General features: G+C 34.1%; 1 long non-coding RNA gene across 1 annotated transcript in view; it reads left to right on the top strand.

Annotated features, from left to right (window-relative positions):
* The window catches only part of LOC137634538 (uncharacterized), a 326,748-nt gene that overhangs the window by 24,878 nt on the left and 287,027 nt on the right, over positions 1-14,843 (top strand). Inside the window, exon 2 of the long non-coding RNA XR_011042524.1 lies at positions 10,923-11,004. This is a non-coding gene — a long non-coding RNA (uncharacterized lncRNA). The remainder of the gene's footprint in view (positions 1-10,922; positions 11,005-14,843) is intronic.

The raw sequence follows: 14,843 nt of genomic DNA, 5'->3' as shown, positions 1-14,843 counted from the left end.
TCTCTCTCTCTCTCTCTCTCTCTCTCTCTCTCTCTCCCCGTAGTTTTTAGTTCATTTCACCTCTATAAAGTATTTTCCCCCACCTTGGTTCTCATTTCATCATTTTTAGTCTCTCTCTCTCTCTCTCTCTCTCTCTCTCTCTCTCTCTCTCTCTCTCTCTCTCTCTCTCTCTCTTTTTTGTTCGTACAAAGGGGTAACGTGTTTTGGTTTTCTTTGTGTTCCTATCATCATCGCTAATGCTGTTACCTTTCATGTTTTATTGCTTTCAATTTTTCCACCTTTCTTCCAGAAGGCGTACGGGAGGGACAGGGACTGAGTTTGTGCGTATGTGCATGCTCGTCTGTGTGTGTTGATTTGCGTTTTCTATTGTCTATCCATCACCGGTTTCTCTTTCCTTTCTTTGTTTCTCTCTATTATCGACTTTCTGCATATTAACGATTCTCTCTTCATGTTTGCTGTAGTCAAGCCATGTGTGTCTATTTGAACTCTAACGTGCGCGTGCACGGGAGCGCTCATGATGTTTTCATTTAGCTCTACCCTCTGTCCTTTATTAAAGTTTTCCTTATTACTGTATGCGTATGGATGTGGATTTTAAATTATCTTATTAAAGGTTCTGTATATCTTCGTTTGAAAACATATGACTGAATGTAATGTTCTTGGTATAATTGAATTGATTATTATAATTATTAAATGCTAAGCTACAACCCAAGTTGGAAAAGCAAGATGCTATGAGCGCAGGGGTCCCAACAGGGAAAATAGCCCAGCGAGGAAAGGAAACAAGGAAAAAATAAATATTTTAAAGAATAGTAACATTAAAATAAATATTTCCTAATAAACTATGAAAACTTTAACAAAACAAGAAGAGGTATAAAAGAGAAATATGTTAGATTAATTGATAAAACGTTTAAATAGTTTTCAGTTGAGTATATCAGCGTACTCTAATTTATTACTTTTCTCTCTGGGTTTTCTAATAGTTATAATGTTTTTTGTTTATTTCATATCAATGACGTAATGGCTATTAAATGGAAAATTGATTGAGAAAGCTGCCTCTACCATTGATTTAAAATAACATGTCAGTAACTATTGTAATTTTAAGTTCTCTCTCCTTCATGGTAGTGCACCTTACTATCTATCTATCTATCTATTTATCTATATATATATATATATATATATATATATATATATATATATATATATATATATATATATATATATAATCAAAAACTTGGTCCTTATTATAAAAGGGAGATTTTGCGGAAGGTTGCGCCAAAAAGCCAGAAATTTTAAAAAAGAGAGCCCGTGAATTAATTGTCTGTAGACCTATGTATATATATATATATATATATATATATATATATATATATATATATATATATATATATATATATATATATATATATATATATATATATATATATATTTTATAGATTATGTCTGTATATGTATAATTTTTTTTATATATTATGTCTGTATATGTATAGTTTTTATACGGTAGTTGCATTTTACACATTAATTTCATATGCGTCGTTGACGATATAAAACAAAAATCTGTTTCAAGTTTCCTTCTTTTTTTTAAATTGCTCGGAAGCTTATCTAAGGGAAGTAAATATTTAATTATCGTAATCAGAGTTGAAAGCAGGTGAACCGTTAATGCTAAAAGCAAGATTAGGTTATGAAGTATTTGTTGAAGGGTTAATGTACTGTTGATTAGGCTTAGCTGTAAGGTGTAAAGGGGGCTCTGGAAGTGTTGGGAGTTTAATCTTATTTAATGAAGCTGTCTTGGTTTAATTCTTTATGCATTGTTCACTTAATGTATAATTTTAATGTATAATTTAGACAGTTGTCCTCAATATACACAGTAGACTCACACACATACACATACTATATATATATATATATATATATATATATATATATATATATATATATATATATATATATATATGTATGTATATGCATATATATGTATATGTATATATGTATATATATATTATATATATATATATAAATATATATATATATATATATATATATATATATATATATATATATATATATATGTATGTATGTATGTATATATATATATATATATATATATATATATATATATATATACTGTGTATATATATTTATATGTGTATATATATTTATATGTGTGTATATATATATATATATATATATATATATATATATATATATATATATATATATATATATGAACACAAAGTTTAACCATATACTTCAACTTCATAGAGCTATCCATTCAAGGATATATATTCACAAACATAACCTTCCAAACTCGGAGCGCATTTCCCTACCTAGAATATGGGAGCCCAGCCAGCCATCGGGACCTTGAAGCCGGCCTCCTAAGCCCTCCTGGAGGTAATAGAAATAAAAAGGAGTAGAAAGTTTTTGGGGATCGAGTTTTGTTGATGGCGTGCGGAGTCGGAGGATGTAAATCTTTTGAGAATGAGGGATAGGAGTCTGGCTGAATAATGTAATGAGACTGTGTTTCTGAGAAAACTTTATGGGGTCCATTTGTAAAATGAAAGAAAAGATGCTTCTGTAAATTGGAAGAAAGATGTGTGTGTTTTTTTTATATAATTGAAGAAAGACACATTTAGGATATTGAAGTAAGATGGAGTTTCTAAATTGAGGAACGATGGTGTTTTGAAATTGGAATTTTTTTTTTTTTCTCGTAGTTTACGGGATTTTATGTATGAGAGTTTTAAAGTAGGATGCACTACGGTGGAAGTAAATAATAATTTTAGAGAGCAAAGTGAGTTCATAAACTTCGGGCTTGAAACCGAAAATGGCTTTTATTAAGATAAGCAAACGTATACAGTGCACGAAAAAATATGTAAATTATGACTCCATAATTATTGACTATTTATGGGTTATGCCAGCCCATTACTTTGTAATACCTTCACGAATATAAAAGTGAGAGTACACAGAGAAAGGACAATACGCGAAAGTGTAATGTTGTAGATGATGCAATACATATTTGGGATAGTGGAGAGAAACTGCAGAATCTGGAGTGGGAAAGTTTGGAGTAAACTAGGTGAGTTAAGCTGGAATCATACGAGCAGCAAGCCGTTTCTGCCTAAAATGGAAAGCATGAGAGCTTGTTGGTCGAGCTATTGGCTTCCCATTTGGATGGGAAGCAACGAACACAAACCGCGAGCATTATGTCAGATGTAAACAAACAAGATGGCGGCTGCAAATAGGACGTGCTTTTGCTTAGCAATCTTGTGTCCAACAAGCCTCAAAAGATGATAAAAGTCTGCTTTGTTCATCCTTTGGTAGTTGTAGAATTCTTCATTTCACGTAATATACCGATAATACATATTACTGCAACAGCTAGAACATAATGATATCAGCTGATCGGTTTCGTTTAACTTTTTCATATTTGCTCCTCGAACTGCGAGATCGTAGTTTGACGCTCCAACGCTTCCGCTCCCTATCATTGGCTGGAGGTTGGCGAAAACCTCGTGCAAGAAATGAATAGTGTGATTCCACCACTATAAGGTTATGAGGGTAAATGGAAACGCAGGAGAATTAAGCATATAATATTAAAATGAATAGGATGATTATTTGGGAATAGATTGAATGGATGTTGGTAGGAACATTGAAGAACCAAATTACAGATTAGTTCAAGCAAGGAGGATTGTAAGATATGTCCAAGTGAGTATGTATGATGAATTGTTGAGCTAACCCTCCTTTATGGAAGATAGTTTGGAAACTGTCTGGGAATGTAAGACTAAAATGGCAATGTCGTTATAAGTTTGCTTTCTGCACAGAGGTGGTTCATCCATTATTCTATAGTTTGAATATTGTGGTGCCACCAGGTTTCTTTTTAGGGAACCACCCACTATCCAAGAATATATATATATATATATATATATATATATATATATATATATATATATATATATATATATATATATATATCATATGTGTATGCATGCAAAAGAACCAGAGGGAAAATGAAAATAGAAAAGATAAGATTAAGTCCTGACTAGTTTTCGTGATACTTCTTCAGAGGACTGATTTTTTTTTTATTTCATTTATCCTGTGGCTCTTTAACATTTGAGCATCACTTTTCCCTGAGTTTTTATGCATATATATAAATAATTATAATTATATCCATGCAGCATACCATTGCACAGAGGTAGCGAAACTGCTCTACTAAACGTCTAGCTAAAATAAAGTATCGAATTACACAAGCGAATCCAATATGCTGCAGTAAAGGGAGCATGAAAAGAAGGACTTATTAGAATTGCATGATAGATGATTGATTCAGAAATCGAAATAGATGAAAGGTTTTTTAATTTAATGCTCAAATCATGAGCGTTACGCTCATTCGTAAAATCCGTTTAATGATTGCGCAGGAGCTGTCAAACTGGTACGTGGGCGTATACTCGCTACTGCTGAACTATAATATTTTGATGATAAATTTGCTCGAGGAGTTTTTCTTTATTTTTGTTGCTTTTTGGGTTTAGCAGTAACAGTCATCTATATGTGTGTGTGTGTGTATATATATATATATATATATATATATATATATATATATATATATATATATATATATATATATATATATATATATATATATATATATATATAATGAAGAGCACATTCTCTCTCTCTCTCTCTCTCTCTCTCTCTCTCTCTCTCTCTCTCTCTCTCTCTCTCTCTCTCTCTCTCTCTCTCTCTCTTTATCTATATATATATATATATATATATATATATATATATATATATATATATATATATATATATTTATATATGTAATGTATATATATATGTATATGTATTTATGTATATATATATATATATATATATATATATATATATATATATATATATATATATATATATATATATATATATATTCCGTTCACGCTGAGCTCTCCCCGTCCTTCGGGAAGCAGGGGTAAGTAGTAGTCATACCCTGGGGGGTACGTGTAGGTGTGCGTGCACGCGCGCTTGCATGCAAATAATATATACATATATATATATTATATATATATGATATATAATTTTTTCCCGTCATGCTACGCTGTCCTCGTCCCACTGATAGGGTGAGAGGAAGTAGTCATACCCTGATGAGAGGAAATTGTTTGTGTGTGCATATCCACCCAAATATTAATCGTCACTTTTGACGGGTCGCGTACACAAGTAGATAATAACATATGGAAGTATGATTTCAACTCTGAGACATTGACACTGCGAAGGTTCTGTGTGGGTAATCAATCAGGGTGCGTGCCACTCCCCGACTTCTTGGTTTCAAGGTGGGGGGGGAGGGGGTTCAAAGAGGAGCAAGAAAAGAGGGGGGAGGGGGTAGAGAGGGGGGAGGGAGGGAGGGGTGTTTCTGAATCCTTGATTTGTTGGGTACAGGAAGAATTAAGAGAAAAGAAATCACCTTGTTATTGTTCATGTGTTAATGGAACCATGCTTTTATAAAGTCTAGTTTTCTCTGTGCGGTGAAGTTTGTCTTGGTTAATTTCCTCTCTGATAACATAATTAGTTTCAGGTTTAAAAAAAAACTGAGACATGTTTTTTAAAGTCTATTTTCTCGGTGAAGAAGTTCGTCTTGGCTAATCTCTTGATTTTGTTATTGTTATAAGTAAATTTCAGGTTTATAAAGAAATCGGGATATGTTTTTTAAAGTCTTGTTTTGTCGGTGTGATAAAGTTGGTCTTGGTTAATCTCCTAATTTTGTTATTGTTATGAGTAAATTTCAGTTTTTCAAATAAAAAATGGGGCCATGATTTTTATAAATTCTAGTTTTGTCGGTTGGGATGAAGTTGGTTTTACCTAATTCCCTTTTGTTATTATTATAAGGATATTTTAGGTTTTAAGAATAAATTGAGACGTTTTTTAAAGTCTAGTTTAGCCGATTAGATAAAGCTTGATTTAGTTAATCTGATTTTGTTAATGTTATAAGTGAATTAAGTCTAACTTTGCCGGTTGGATAAAGTTTTAGTGAATCTCAGTTTGATATTGTTATAAGTAAATTTCAGGTTCAAATAAAAAAAAACTTGAAAAAACATACATTCAGTTGTGCAAACTAGATATAAATTTTAATGCATAATATTAGCTATAGTTACATAAGCCATTAAGAACATTTCTGATCAGCATTCAGAGGATCTTCAAGAGGGAGACGCAAATCAACGGAGAAATCGCGAATGTTACCTCTGGCATCTCCTCCTCCACAGGAGCTGATCAGATATGGTAAACATATTCATCAAGCAATTCGGGTATTATAGATTATACCCCCCGGTCCTACCCGCCCTTTACCCTCCCCCTACCCTCCCCCCACGAGCCATGCTCCCATTCCTCTGGCTGGAATTACTCCACCTTAAACTTGCAGAAGTGATCCCTTTGGGGGTCGCAGGGCGAGAGAGGGCTCTTCTGTGATTGATGGTAATTAGTCCCTCCTCCTCTCCCTCCCTTTCGCCTCCTCCTTTTAGGTAGGCGGCTTCTGGTGCTGCTCAGTTACCTGTGAGAAAGGCTTAATTGATTATTCATGTTTGGAGAATACGTTTAATCATATCCAAGAAGGAAGGCTAAGGTTCAATTAGGATTGAACCCATTGGCTGATTTCGAGCAGGTGGAGGTCGGGGGCAATGGCTTCGGTTTTCGTCGTTTATTTTCTGGTTTTTATCGGTGGTTTTTTGGTTTCTGTCTTTGTGGTTTAATTTCTTTACTTTATTCAGTAAATTAAAGTTTATAAGACTGATTTTATTCTTCCCTTATGCTAAAACATTGGTGTTTTAGCAAGGTTACCAGTAGCTTCGGTTTTAGTCTTTCTCTTTCTGGTTTTTATCGTTGGTTTTAAGTTGTAATGGTTTTATATTGTAATTTCTTTAGTTTATTCAGTAAATTAAAGTATATAAGACTGATTTTATTCTTCCCTTATGCTAAAACATTGGTATTTTAGCAAGGCCACCAGTAGCTTCTGTTTTAGTCCTTCTTTCTGGTTTTTATCATTGGTTTTAAGTTGTAATGGTTTTATATTGTAATTTCTTTAGTTTATTCAGTAAATGAAAATTTATAAAGGTGATTTTATTCTTTCCTGGTGCCAAAACATTGGTGTTTTAGCAAAGCCATAACAGTTGACTGTTGGCTACAGGCCCGCAACGTTATAGAATACAACGGTTTTTAACCCTCTTATTGTTGTCTTTGTGATATTATTATGTAACATATGATAGGAATTACAGTAGGGGCATCGCTTGTATGCGAAAACGAATCAGTCATTTCAATGTATCGTCCTCCTTTCCTAAAAATACAAAATTCTTGTTTTTTTCTGTCGAAAATCTTTAATTACACAATCGGACAAACGTAAAAATTATCTTACCTTTTAAATCACGTACTGCTTTGGTATTTGGCATTTTTGATGTTTTGGTCATGTGATAGGTCCAATAGCTTAGATAAAAAGATATACCTTACCATCATATATTCCATATAAACACATTTGTTCCGAAAAAGGATATAGACGGCGAATCTCTCTCTCTCTCTCTCTCTCTCTCTCTCTCTCTCTCTCTCTCTCTCTCTCTCTCAGGTGACACTGAAGAATTCATGAACGAAAGTTATTCAACTAATTTGGAACCTTCAACATGGAGATATCCATTTTCCATTTGGCTTCAATAGATCCTGGCCTTAGGCATCTTCTAGGTCTCTTGTATGAGACCTTTCATGAGCAAAAGAAAGATGGAAAAGTCTAAAATAAAGAAAAGAAAAAAAAAGCTTCTCTGTCAACTTAGATTAAGGTTTAGTTCATTGCTCCTCCTCTTAGAAGACTTAGATTTGTTTTTAACCTGAATTCCATGGCGGCCTATTTTTTCCTGATAACGAATCGGTTCCCATTGCCATTCTAGGGCAACTGCGACCCCCCGCCCCTCAGTTGTACTTTGATCCTATTTGTTCTTGATATTGAATCGTAATCCATTGCCATTCATTTGCAAATAAGACCCCCCCTCTTCATCAGTTATACTTTGATTCTGAATGGCCTCCCCGGCCAAACGCCTGGTTATTTCACCTAAATTCTAAGAATTCAGAGCTATTGTCATTAACCTGTGTTCTGGTATTTTCTCTGTTTATGTTAGTAGCCAGGTGTTCTATTTTCTACTTGCTTTATGATGTGATTATTCTACAAAATATAATTCAAGCTGTTTTTTTTTTACATCTTGAATATATGTGAGTTTAGCAGCCCCGTATTTACGACCCAATTTTAAACTCAACCACGCAGCAGGTCAACCCCCTATATATTAAAAATGACTTTGAAGTGATCAGCATTATTGGAATTTATATATTGTATACTGACTTAGAATATAAATCCAGTATGTTCTCATATACAGTGGTGGTCTTTCAGGCAGGTACAGTACCACGATTTCCATTAAGATTCAGGAGTCTTGACTGTTTAAGTTCTTAAAACATTTCCCTCATTTCAAGCCGTCCTTATTGATTGATTGATTGATTTTGAGTTTTCTGGCATCCTGACATCCTGACATCGAAGGTCATTGACGTCGATATCGTTTGTTATGAATAAAGAATAAAATTACTTCAATTTAAAATCATTAAAGCGGATATGTCCTTGGGAAATTTAAATAGCTTTCAGAAGACCTGCTTCTCAAATAAATATAATAATACTGCTAGCATAGTACAACACATCCTGCCCAAGAATCGTGATAAGGATGTACCTTTTATCCTCGCCAAAACTTTTACTTTACCAAAATAGAAAGCAAAACTTTACCAAAATAGAAAGCAAAACTTTACCAGAATAAAATGTAAAACTTTACAAAAATAGAAAGCAAAACTTTACCAAAATAGAAAGCAAAACTTTGCTAAAATAAAAAGCAAAACTTTGCTAATATAGAAAGCAAAACTTTACCAAAATAAAGTGGAAAAATTTACCAAAATAGAAAGCAAAACTTTACCAAAATAGCAAAACTTTACTATAATAAAAAGCAAAACTTTAGCAAAATAGAAAGTAAAACTTTACCAAAATAGAAAGCAAAACATTACCAAAATATAGAGCAAAATTTTACCAAAATAGAAAGCAACTTTACCAAAATAGAAAGCAAAACTTTACCAAAATAAAATAGAAAAATTTACAAAAATAATAAGCAAAACATTACCAAAATAGAAAGGAAAACTTTACCAAAATAAAAAGCAAAACTTTGCCAAAATAGAAAGCAAAACTTTACCAAAATAAAATAGATAAATTTACAAAAATGGTAAGCAAAACATTACCAAATTAGAAAGCAAAACTTAACCAAAATAGAAAGCAAACCTTTACCAAAATAGAAAACAAAACTACCAAAATAGAAAGCAAAAACTCTCACCACTCACAACCCTCTTGACTTTTTTCATCTCGTCATGGCGTTGATCCAGGAAATTTATTTTACGCTTATGATCGCCTCGTAGGTATCCTGGATAGGCATACAAAAACGTTGTGAAAATAGGCTTAGGTATTTTTTGAAAGGAAGCGCTTATTGCCTATTCCGGATTCCCTGGCTTGGCGCTTATTGGATGAGATGGGGGAGGAGAGGTGAGTGTGGATGATGTCCGGAGTTGGGGGGAGGGATGGGGACGTGGGTGTGGGTGTGGGTGTGGGTGTGGGTGTGGGTGTGGATGAATGGGAATTAAATGAGAGAAGGAAGGGGTGGTAAGTTGATGTGCATATAGAACGTCCGTCAATTTTTTCCCTCTATTTTTTTATTGTTTGTATGGTAAATAAGCTTCGTTGATAGATTATGCAGCCAATGTTGTCTTTATTCAGATTTTTTTTTTTAATAATCTTGGTTTGCTGCTCGCTTTTGAATTTGGTTATGTGTGGATAAGCTATATATTAGTGGTTTTATTTACATGACTATTTTTGGTGTTTATATGCTATTTGATATCAAATTTGGTTGTGTGAATAGGGTCTTTATTACATTGGTTTTATTTACATAACTGTTTTTAGTATTTATTTGTTGTTTGATATCAAATTTGGTTATCATGTGTGGATAGGCATGTATTAGTGTTTTTGTTTACATAACTAATTTTAGTATTTATTTGGTATTTGATATCAAATTTGGTTATGTGTGGATAGGCTATGTATTAGTGTTTTTATTTACATAACTATTTTTAGTATTTATTTGCTATTTGATATCAAATTTGGTTATGTGTGGATAGGCTATGTATTAGTGTTTTTGTTTACATAACTATTTTTAGCATTTATTTGCTATTTGATATCAAATATGGTTATGTGTGGTTAGGCTGTATATATTACAGTGGTTTTATTTACATAACTATTTTTAGTATTTATTTGTTAGTTGATAACTAGAATGTTTGAGCAATTCCGTTGACTGATGGGAAATTTAATAAAGATAATAATGAATTCATACTAAGTTTTCTAGTTTTTTCAATATAACGTATTTATATTATTTTGTTAATGAGAAAGCTTGAGGTGCGATACTAGCGTTTAGACCATTTTTGTTTCTAACATTTTTATTTGCTAATTGTCTTAAAGTATTAAGTACTTTACACTATCGAAATATTATACACGTTATACAAAGTTTAAGACATTGATCCATAACTAATTTTCGACTTTGAGCTTTATTTATAGATTGAGTTTTACATATTTTAGACCACTTACTCGTATATTTATTTTTAGACACTAGATTTATAGTTCTTTTTAGTCAATGAGTAATAACTATTTTTACACATATGAGTTATAACTATTCTTAGACACGAGTTATATTTGTTTTTAGACATTGAGTTGTAGATTTATAGTTCTTTGTAGACAACGAGTTTCAACTATTTTTACACATATGAGTTATAACCATTCTTAGACATGAGGTATATTTATTTAAGACATCAAGTTGTAGTTCTTTTAGACACTGACTTACAGTTATTTTGTATTATTTGAACAGGTTTACGACGAAATTGCCGAACAGTATGTCCAACGTTATCAAAGGTCTCGTCTTCCCTCTGCAATCTGCTCTTTTACAAAAGGTAATAATTTCAGTATTTTTTATTCATTTGTAAAAATATTTTGAGACACTACCTTTAGATGTTAAGGGTTTTACCAATGATATGCGTCATGTCTGTGGTCTTGATTGGTATAATTATATGGATAGATAAGGAACTGTAATCACATCATTCTTTGGGAATGAATCGATGAATTTTTTTTTTCTCAGTAGACACTTCTGTTACGATAAAAATATCACTATATAATAAAATTTTCAGTTTGGAGTATTGCATTGGTTAACAAATATCTGTTGTTGTTGTTGTTGTTGTTGTTGTTGTTGTTGTTGATAAGAAATTCCCAGTAAAAATGAAATTTTTGGATTTTGGGGTACTGAAAAAGTCAACTAATATCCGTTTTTGTTGCTGTTGTTATTATTATTATTATTATTATTATTATTATTATTATTATTATTATTATTGTTGTTGTTGTTTTTGTAGTTGTGATTGTTATTATTATCTATTATTATTATCATCATTTATTATTATTATTATTATTATTATTATTAGTATAAACGTATTTCACATACCGTTTTCGGAAGGGTCATGAACTTACCTAGCAACCGCCTACGAAATAGAATCTTGTCAGAACAAAGAGAAAGATTTGAAGAGGGATAAGCAAAATACATACCACCGATAAGAATCACTATAGTTTCCACCGACAGTTCCCTATCAGTTGAATAGTCTATGGTTGGACATACGGTTAATGCTCAAGGTTGAAAACCCGAACTTGGGCGTACTGCTGTTGTCTAAGGTGATATCTCAAGAGGTAGAGAGCCCTGATAGCATCTCATGTGGCCTGCAGCATCTGTTTCTTCAACCATATACTTTTATCTTCCTTCCCGTTTCGTTCTTCTATCTGGTTGTCCAGCCTCTCTTAATTCACTGTATACAATGGATCATTCCAGCTTCCGTTCTTCTCTCTGGCTGTCCAGCCTCTCTTAATTCACTTTATACAATGCATCCTTCCCGTTTGGTTCTTCTATCTGGCTGTCCAGCCTCTCTTAATTCACTTTATACAATGCATCCTTCCAGCTTCCGTTCTTCTATCTGGCTGTCCAGCCTCTCTTAATTCACTTTCTACAGTGCATCATTCCGGCTTCCGTTCTTCTCTCTGGCTGTCCAGCCTCTCTTAATTCACTTTATACAATGCATCATTCCAGCTTCCGTTCTTCTATCTGGCTGTCCAGCCTCTCTTGATTCACTTTCTACAGTGCATCATTCCGGCTTCCGTTCTTCTCTCTGGCTGTCCAGCCTCTCTTGATTCACTTTCTACAGTGCATCATTCCAGCTTCCGTTCTTCTATCTAGCTGTCCAGCCTCTCTTAATTCAGTGTATACAATGCATCATTCCAGCTTTCGTTCTTCTCTCTGGCTGTCCAGCCTCTCTTAATTTACTTTACAATGCAATAGCTGGATTTGCCCCATTTGCACCTCTTGAGTTGAAGGGCCGCCCCGGCCCCAGCGACGTTCTATTTGGTTCAATTTCCATAAGCCCAATCTATAAGATCTATCATTTTTATGCGTGATTTCCAAGGTTTAAATGCCGCTCATGAATGGCAGAGGCAAAGGACAGTGACAATTCCCTAGAAACTGACCTTATATAGGCTACATATGATCATCCCTCAATGCCATATCTACCCAATCTAGAACCAGGGAGGGCCAGCCAGTGGTTGGTGAGGACTTAGCAGGTAGACCTGTTGGCTCCTAAAACCTCCTATTGTTAGCTCATAAGAATGGTGAGGTTACAGACATTACAAGAAACTATGGAGCTTGAGTGGGACTCGAACCCTAGTCTGACAGATGGCTAGGCAGGGACGTTTCCAATAGGTAACCACAACTCAGTTTGTACTTTAGTCTTGTGTATGTTCGAGCATCTGGATCATAATCACAAAGGTTAGATGAAGGAAGATAACTTTTCACTGTTGACCAACAGCTGTTTCTGACAGTTTGTTTGGAAGAGCCCTGCTTATGTTAATTAGAGTTTGGAAGTTATTTGTAAACGCGTCTTACTTTCAGTGTCTTGTGGTGGCCAATTTGGTAACGTCCCTGACTGGTAAAGGCCAAACTGGGGTTCGAGTCCCGCTGAGACTCGTTAGTATCTTTGGTCGCTGCAATCTCACCATCCTTGTGAGCTAGGGAACGGGGTTTGTGGGAGTGATCACCAGCCATTGCCTGGTCCTCCTTGGTCCCAGCTTGGGTGGAGAGAGGGCTTGGGCGGTAATCATATGTATATATGGTCAGTCTCTATGGAATTGTCCTGCTTGATAGGGCAATGACACTGTACATTACCTCTGCCATTCATGAGCAGCCTTTAAACCTTTAAACAGAATAACCTTGAATGTAAATACATATCTTTTTCTTATACAGACTGTAAAGAGAAAAACACGGCCATCGTGTAAAAAGGCTTACTGCTGAGAAATTTCTTGAATTATATATTAATTCGTTCTTTCTCTTGGGTTATTTCTTGGTTTCCTCTGTCTTCTTAGTAGCCTTGGAAATGTTGCTGCCGTTTAGGTTCATGAAGTTTGACAATAATTTGGATTTTATCGTTGTTGAATTTCATTTTATTGAGGGGTAAGTTTTGTTTGATTCCTTATTAATATTCACCTCCGCCAACGAAGTTGGAAGAAGGGTATGTTTTCGCCCCTGTTTTTATGTGTGTGTTTGTTTGTGTGTTTGTTTGGGAACAGCTTCCTGGCCACAATTTTAAATGTATAGTAATGAAACTTATAGGGATTATCTGTTATGTAAAAAGCTGGAAATTATAAAATTTTGGAATTTCAAGGTCAAAGGTCAGGTAAATTGTCCACTTCACATAATTAGCTATAAGTTTGAACATCGTTGTCGCAGAGACTTTAGATTTGGTTCACAGTTGAGTGTATGAAAATCCACGCCAGTTAATACATATTAAGGTCAAGGACAAGGCCGAGAAATAAGCTGCCGCGGCGGAGATCTGCGCTCTACTGAGTGCCCCTCTATTTTTTTTCGCAGGAAGGCTTAACGCATAGCCCTATTATGTGTTAAAAGTATATAAAATGACAACATGGTCCAGTGACTCTTTCTATGAAGGACATTGTATTTGTCTTGACCTTTTTATTTGAGGCCTTTGAATTTGAAATTTGATATGATTTATATTAAAACAAACACGTTCTTGTCACATTTATTTCCAGTACATATCCTTAGTTTGTCAAAGTTTACAGTTAACGAATATTTATATACTCCGGATATATTTCCGTTTTACTTTGTATATAAAAAAGTAAATTTTTCCACAAATTTTCCAATTGTTTTGCTCTGAATTTTAAAATTTAATTAAATATGAGTTTGATATGATTTATACTCGAACACAAACACACGTTTCCATCCTTATCGGTTGTGGTGGCCTGTTGGTTACGTCCTTGCCTGGTGATCGCCAGACTGGGGTTTGAGTCCCTCTCAAATTCGTTAATTCCTTTGGTCGCTGTAACCTCACCATCCTTGTGAGCTAAGGATGGGGGGTTTGTGGGAGCTTGTAGGTCTATCTGCTAAGTCATCAGCAGCCATTGCCTGACCCTCCTTGGTCCTAGGTTGTGTGGAGAGAGGGGCATTGGGGACTAACCATATATAATGGGCTCAGTCTCTTGGGCATTGTCATGCTTGATTGGGCAATGTCACTGTCCCTTGCCTCTGCCATTCATGAGCGGCCTTTTAAAACATTTAAACCTTTATGCTTAGTTTGTTAAAAGTTCACAGGTAACGTCCATTTATATTCGGAAATATTTCTGTTTTCCTTTGTAAAAAAAAAAAAATTTGTTTCCCCTTGGTATCAGACTTCACTGGCAGGTTCCA

Source organism: Palaemon carinicauda, chromosome 44, assembly GCF_036898095.1.
Source record: "Palaemon carinicauda isolate YSFRI2023 chromosome 44, ASM3689809v2, whole genome shotgun sequence".
NCBI classification, from domain to species: domain Eukaryota; kingdom Metazoa; phylum Arthropoda; class Malacostraca; order Decapoda; family Palaemonidae; genus Palaemon; species Palaemon carinicauda.
Note: the sequence above shows the minus strand (reverse complement) of the source record. Positions and strands in the feature narration are given on the sequence as shown.